We start from the raw sequence: 7,462 nt of genomic DNA, 5'->3' as shown, positions 1-7,462 counted from the left end.
TTTGCAGTACTGCCACTGTTTTCTCGACCCCGAAATGCCCAGCAGCCCGACTGTAGTGTGCTTCCCAAATCATCTTGGCACGCTCGCTTGAAGGAACACAAAGGTGACCGAGGTGGCATAATAGGGCATCCTGGAGGTGAAAATCTGCAACCTGCCGACCCTCCAAGAGTGTCTGGTATGTGTGGCCGAATTCTGGGTCGCTTTTGTAGAGAAGTGGCCAATCAGAAGTCTCGTGCCCGCAAGAGTTGAGCACGGTGGTTAGCGCCATGATCGGTGGTCGACTGAGGCAATCTGCAACATTATTGGTGCTGCCCTTTTTATACTTGATATTCAAGTGAAACTGTTGCAGGTATGTAGACCACTTCTGATGGCGATCATTCTGCAATTTCCCTTGGGTCTGTATGAATTGCAGAGGTCGGTGGTCTGTGTGGATGACCGTTTCCTTCCCCAAAATGTAATGCTTCCATTGTCGGCAGGCCTGTACAATGGAATACATCTCTTTATCATAAGTGGGGTACTTCCGGACTGTGTCTGAAAGTGTTTCACTGTGATATGCCACTGGATGTCCATGTTGAGTAAGGACTGCCCCAATAGCATAGTCAGAGGCATCTGTCTCGACCTCAAATGGTTGTTGTAAATCTGGTAACGCGAGCACTGGTGCCGTGCAGAGGCGATCCTTCAACTCCCTGAATGCCTTCTGTTGAGATTCAGACCAAAAGAATTTTGCTTTCGCCCCGCCCTTGGTGACTTGACTCAAGGGCCAAGAAATATGAGAAAATCCCAACACAAACCTGCGGTAGAAGTTGGCAAGACCTAGAAAGCTGCGGAGCTCTGTTAGAGTGGTTGGAGAGGGCCAATCCCGAATGACTTGGACCTTGGCTGGATCGACATGCACCCCCTGTTCATCAATGATGTATCCCAGATACTGAACCTCGGTCATGCCAAAAGTGCATTTCTCCAAATTGGCACATAGCTTGTGTTGCCGCAGTGTTTGGAGAACCTGTCGGATGTGGTGGAGGTGCTCTTCCCAACTCTGGCTGAAGATCAGAATGTCATCCAAGTATACTACTACAAAGGAGTTGGTGAATGGCCGCAAGATGTCATCCATTAGCCTCATAAAGGTTGCAGGAGCATTCGTCAATCCGAAAGGCATGACCAACCATTCGAAGAGGCCCTCCTTGGATTTGAAGGCAGTCTTCCACACATCTGAGGGTTCAATTGGTACCTGGTGATATCCTGACTTCAGATCGATCTTGCTGAAATATTTCGCCCCCTTTAGTTGGTCTAGGAGGTCATCAATCCGCGGGATCGGGTACCTATTACGGACAGTGATCTTGTTCAGCGCCCGATAGTCAATACAGAGTCTCCACGTCCCATCCTTCTTCTGTACCAACACTATCGGGCTCCCACAGGGCGAAGAACTCGGACGGATGTGACCTTTCTGTAGGAGCTCCTGAATCTGCCTCTTGATTTCATTGTTCTCCAGAACGGAGCGCCGATAAATTGGTCCATTGGGTAGCGGCGCACCTGGGGTCAGATCAATGGAGTGCTTGACTTGACAGTGCAGAGGAACCCCTGCCGGGGAGGTGAAGATGTCTTTGTACTCCTCCACAATCTTGTCCATTTGTAGCTGCCGTGCAGAGGGACCCCGTTTGGAGGCCGCGGCCACTGTCTTCTTCTTCCCTTGAGGGCGTATCATCAGGAAAACAAATTTCCTGGTTTTGGAAATGATCTTACTGCATTGTTTTGCAGTAATCAAAGAGATGGCGGCAGGTGGTGGTACCTCTGGTATCCTGAACAACTTATTTCCCAATGTAATAATAACAGCACGGGGCCTTGATTCATACACAGCATGTCGCTTCCACAAGTATGGTTGTCCTAGTAATACATCACAAACTTCAAGGGGAGCAATGTCACACAATACCTCATCCGTGAAGGGCTTGATGTTGTATGGAAGGCGACACTGCTGGCTCACGCGAAGATCTCGCCCTTGGTAAAGCCACCCAATGGTGTATGGTTGTGGATGTGCTGTGGTCGGTAAGCCCAACCGCTTCACGACCTCTGCCGAAATGAGGTTCTTTTGACTCCCGCTATCAACAATGAACTGTATCGGGGAGCCCTTGACCCACATCTGGGAGTGGAAGAGACGCTCCTCCTCCTCTGGATCTTCGGGTTCATTTTTCTGGATCTTTGCGGTAGCAACAGTGGCGCTGGGATCCGCATCAATGATCTGCTTCCCTTTTTCATACCCCTTATCGGGTTCTGACTCAGAGTCGGAACATGCATCTGATTCTGAAACCTTTAGCTCAGCCACCAGTGACTGTTTGGCCCGACACTCACTTGTGTTGTGAGTGGAGCTCTTATGGAACTCGCACCATTTTCCAGTGTCCTTTCTCGGCTTCGCGGCGTTGCTCTTTGCTTGCAGCTTCAGCTGGTTGTCTTGGGCTGTCCCGCCTTGGCTTTGTCCTTTGTTCTGTGGTTTAGGGGCACCTTTCCCCTGCTTTGGATTCGCAGATCCAAAGTCTCGCTTCTTTTGTTTAAACTTCTGCTCGACTTTGACGGCATACCGGTATGCTGCGCCGAGCGAGGGGATGTTTAGGAACTGTATTTCTTCCTGGATGTACTTGTGCAGGCAGCCACGGTATTTGAGTATCAAATGTTGCTCCGAATCCTTGATACCCAACTTTGTGCGAAGGGTATGGAAAAGATTGGTGAACTCCGGCACATCTTGGTCCCTTCCCTGCCGCAGCGTGGTCCACTTTATGTATTCATCCTCATAGCTTCCGACAGGGTAGTACTGCTCCTTGATGGCATCCCGGAACGAATCCCAGGTGGGTGCGGCTGAAAATAGTGAGCCAGTACTTTCATCCTTCTGCTCGCAGTAGGTTTCCCACCAGTCCTTGACGTGGGGGGCTGCTTTGAGAAGAGCAAAAACAATCTTTTCCCGACTCGAAAATTCATGAACAAAAAATAACCCTCTAGCAGATTTAACCATTTATCTACGGCATCGGCGTCTATCTGACCCTCGAATATGGGGATTTCAAAATTAACTTGTACCTTAAAGGGTGTGGCGTTTCCAGAGGAGCTGCTGGAAGCCGATGCGCCGCTTCTGGGTAGCCGCTGAAGGATCTGCGCAAAGCTGTCCATCATCGCGTTCCGTTGTCGCTCGAGCGCTTCTTCGAGCAAGATTTTGATGGGATCTCCTGCCCCCTCGTCTTTCTTCTCGTCCGCCATGGGAGGCCGTCGGGATTTGCGAGGCTGGTCTTGCAAAGGTTCAACCAGTTCAAGCCCTAACTCCTTATATCCCGACCTTGTTGGGGACATGCAAAGAAAAACAGAGAAAAAGCAGACCGCTCTGATACCACTGATCCAGATTTAAACAGGAACGCAACAAATTACAGAGATAACCATATACACAAAGATGCAGCGGAAATAATACTTCATTTCATTAATGGAAAATACTGACATATGCTTACAAAAAGAAATGGCAATAAACTAGCTAGGGCGATGGTAGCTTATCTCTGAGAAGAGATGTGATGGCTACATGCCTCTGAACTGTTCTGAACTGTATTACAATGAGGCTCGAAGGCCTATTTATTGTTGAGAAACAATGGAAAACCCTTCACATACCGAAACCTAACCCTAGAAGATGAAACGCCAAATTGTGGGCCCCGTTTGGGTAAATTGGTACATCAATTTCCCGGGGTCGTAACTTTGGCATACGATCTCCGTTTGACGCGTACGATAGCTCGTTAGAAAGATCTATCCGAGTACTACCACTTTGGGAGGTAACTTAGGGCTCGATTGCCCCAGAATTCCAAAAAAACGTCGTTTAGGGCCTCAAAACGGCTCCGGAAGTTCAGGACCCGAAAAACTGCTAAAAAATAGTAAACTGTGCTACAATTAAGGAAACTGAAAATGCTGAGAAAGACAATGGTGGGGGTCCAGGTGGACCTGGCAGGTGGCCACCAATATCCACCTGGATCAGTTCATCTTCTAATTCACCTAGTAGATGAGGTTGAATTAGTTGGGGTGGTTTCTTGTCGTTGGATGTTCTTCTTAGAGAGGTTCATGAAGAAATTGAAAGGATTTGTTCGACAAAGGGGAAAAGTTGAGGGGTCTATGGCAGAGGGGTATATATCATATGAGTCTTTCTGTTATGCCAATGAGTACATCAAGCAGATCGACAACACACCAGGTGCAGCGATTTGGGACGAAAAAATGGATGAAGACAAAGAAGGGGAGCTTCTCGAAACAAATGGAAAGAGGCACATGATAAAGAGTAAGTGCAGGCTTATCATTTGTCAAATTACTACACAGTAACTATTCACACTGAACTTCATATTAATGCATATTTTGATATCATACGTAAAATATATATATATTTGTTTGATTCCATCAGCGAATTCAAAAGTTGAAGCCATCAACAAATTCATTCTTTACAATATGGAAGCAACACAATCGTGGGTCGCATTGTATGAACATAAGAGGAGGAAATGGGATGGTGACAAGAAAGAATTCAAACAATTGAATGGTAGAAGTGTGCCTTATACTAATCATTTAAAAGAAAATATGCCAATGACATGCCCTAACAGTTGGGTTGCTGACCAAGTCTGAAAAAAATGTGATGTATTTGGTCGTTACCCGCATTTTGAAGAGGATGCGCTAAACATAGGGATTTGGTGCAACAAATTGGTAATTATAATATCTTTCTGTACAATTTTAACTTCATAATGGACCTTTAAATTTTAACATGTATATATATTTTATATTTTTAATGATGTTCGGGTTATTAGACACCTGACACTGTGATTTTTTCACTTTTTTATTCGTTCATTTTTCGCATCTATGTGGGCAATAGGACATCATTTTCGCATGAAGGATGTCGATGATGGATACATGAAACAAGAATGTAGAGTGGAATTCGAGTTCAATTAATCTAGTTGTGCTAGCCAATGCAATCAAAACCTAATGCAGGGGACATTATGTTACGTTGGAAAGATACAAGAGATCATTCAAGTGGACTTCTCTTTGTTCCAATGCGTTATTTTTAGGTATAAGTGGTTGGGCACCTTTGATTGGATAATGTAAAGGAAGATCACGATAGTGGGCTGAGATTTATCAACTCTAAAAATATGTAGCATGAAGCTAAGGAGCCTTATGTTTTCCCAAAACACTGCAACCAGGTGTTTTTTTACCCAGATGTGTTGGATAGGGATTAGTGGTTCGTATTAAGACACGACCCTAAATCAAAACATATTTTTGAGAACAACAATGTTATCATGCCAAGCAAGGAAGATAATCAAGGTGATGACAATGGAGAGTGATATGTACTTGTGTTATTTCATCATTTATACTATTGTTGTATGTTTTTGTTTTCTTTATTTCGCTAATTATATGTTTTTTTATTCGTCTTGTTGGCATTTTATAATATAATTGGTAAGATTCACAAATGTTTTTACATGTTTTTTTGCAGTGGAAACATTTTTACACTTAAAACTAAGTATTTCCAATTGTGTACAATATCTATGATAATAAGGATTCAAGGTCACAACCCTTCTCAAATAGGAAAATGAGAACAAAATAGTGAATTTAGAAATAACATTGAAGATTTAGTCTCGATTTAGATACTTATTGGTTTATTAATCAGTTCACATGTTTTTTCTTCTTGTTTATTTCAAAATCAATATAAATCATCATGTAGTGATAACTCTATGAGGACTTTAACAATGAAAAAATTGTGTATTAATATGTAAGATTAAATTCTTGACATGAGAGGCAAAATCATGTTTATTATATTTAAATTACAGTTCTTGCAACATATGTAAACTAAAAGAAGGTCTTATGCATGTATAAAATGTTGATTACATCTTTTTATTGACCATAAGAGAAACAAATGGGTTTACATGGATGTATGAGAGGTTTAATTTTTTTCTTCATGGATAATGGAATAGTTTTGACTCTTTTTTTTTGCTAAGTATGATTAATCTATTATTTACAAAAAAGAGTATTGTTACATCGATTGAGCAAAGAAAGCCATCATGCCTGAGAGATAGGCCGTTTGAGCATGACTAAGTCAAAAACTGGGAGTTTAGACGAGATATCCCGCGCAGGGGAATCAGAGAGATACAAACAACATAAACTTGACAATAGACCCGACACAACAGAAACTAGACAATAGACCCGACACAAGAACATAGAGAAAGTTTGACAAACAGAGCCAAAAATAACCTTTTCCTCCTTTCCACTGGGCTTCAAAAACTGATGGACAGCTGAAACACAAGTTTACTCGTCGGGTGGCTCCTCCACAATCCTGCACCATCCCTCTTCCGGTTCTTGCCTGTCCGGCTGAACAAGAGCAACTGGCACTATATTGACGGCGCTGGCTGGCTGAGATGTCCCGTGTTGCATATCAGTAGAAGGCCTCAGAGAGTTGGGATTTTGATCTTCCTCAGTGTGAGGCAAAGGGGCACTAGGCTCGCCCTCTTCTTGGGCTTCTTCTAAGAAGAGAACAGAGACATGAGCCGTAATCCGAGGGCGATTGAGAGAACAATTGAACGAGAATATAGCTGAGCCAAAGGACGGCGAATTGGAGGAGTCTGGAGAGTTTGGGTCCAGGTATTGACTTGGTCTCAGAATGCTCTCTGTTCCCAGAGGAGGAGGAGCTTGCCCCATGGAGCCAGACCCAGCAGAAGGGCGCGAAGGGTTGCCCCGGCAGGAGCCTCTGCGGCTGAGCATGCGCTGGTGGGGTCTCGGCATAGCGGACAGAAAAGCATGAACAACAAAGTTGAAATCTCCTTCGGTGGAAATTCCACGACCAGCAATGAGAATTCCACGAACACCACAGGGGATGCGGCCAACAGCTGAGGGGAAATTACGCACCGTGAGCCCTGCCTCAGGCACAATCCGAAGACAGCAGCCGGAGCATGACCCCCCCAAGCCCAATCTGTATCAAAACTCTGAATCGTCCCAAGCAGACTCAAACACAGTAGCATGTTGCTGAAGCTGAAGCTATTAAATACGCGAGTGCCACCCCCTCGTTCCTCACCCGCCATTACTATGGCAATCAAGATCGTTGCAAGCAGAAATCCTCCAGTGCAGGTGAAACTGGACAGCGATTTAATGCCGAGACCAAACAAACAAACAACCATAATGTTTACCACCTGCGGGTTCATAACCTCCCACCTGATATTCTGTCCGCCGAGCATGCTGGACAGGTGCCTTCCATGTTGTGCCCTCCTCCGTCCCATCATAGTTAATGCCTTACAGATCACCCGCATCCGGGGGAATAATTTTGACTTTTATTTTCAATGGTAATTATAAATAAAAATTGAATTAATAAATATTTTATGGCTAAGAATTAAATGATAAATAATGTGATAGTGATTAAGAGGCATTTGTTTGACTTTCAAATAGACTTGGCGATGCATTTTTATTTCCTATTTAGATTATGTAAAATAAA

Source organism: Pinus tabuliformis, chromosome Q (genome assembly GCF_031772625.1).
Source record: "Pinus tabuliformis cultivar Carrire ecotype Pingquan chromosome Q, CPIR1, whole genome shotgun sequence".
Taxonomy (NCBI): domain Eukaryota; kingdom Viridiplantae; phylum Streptophyta; class Pinopsida; order Pinales; family Pinaceae; genus Pinus; species Pinus tabuliformis.
Note: the sequence above shows the minus strand (reverse complement) of the source record.